The sequence below is a fragment of the Penaeus monodon genome, chromosome 15 (genome assembly GCF_015228065.2).
Source record: "Penaeus monodon isolate SGIC_2016 chromosome 15, NSTDA_Pmon_1, whole genome shotgun sequence".
In the NCBI taxonomy this organism is placed as follows: domain Eukaryota; kingdom Metazoa; phylum Arthropoda; class Malacostraca; order Decapoda; family Penaeidae; genus Penaeus; species Penaeus monodon.
The window spans coordinates 39688416-39688674 of NC_051400.1; the positions used below are offsets into that span (position 1 = coordinate 39688416).

Consider the following 259-nt stretch of genomic DNA (forward strand, 5'->3'; position numbering starts at 1 on the left):
GAGACGCAATAAACTGGAGTCACATTTATATTTGATTTGTTTATGATATTTCTACTGTGAATCTTTATAAAAAAGTAACCGGATTTTGGGAGTGAAGTCAATTTAAAAGGTTAGCAAGCAAGTGTAATCTGTTATGAACTGCGCAGAGGAATTAAAAATAACAGAAGATTTTTCCAAAGAAAGAAATGGAAGAGGGAGGTGAGATTAAGGAAAGCGAAGAGGGAAGTGACGATAGAGAAAGAGTATATATGGACAATGG

The 259-nt window shown here is 34.4% G+C and overlaps 1 protein-coding gene across 30 annotated transcripts in view; it reads left to right on the forward strand.

The window, feature by feature from the left end:
* The window catches only part of LOC119582032 (eukaryotic translation initiation factor 4 gamma 1-like), a gene marked incomplete at its 3' end in the record, with an annotated part of 189642 nt that overhangs the window by 154797 nt on the left and 34586 nt on the right, over positions 1–259 (forward strand).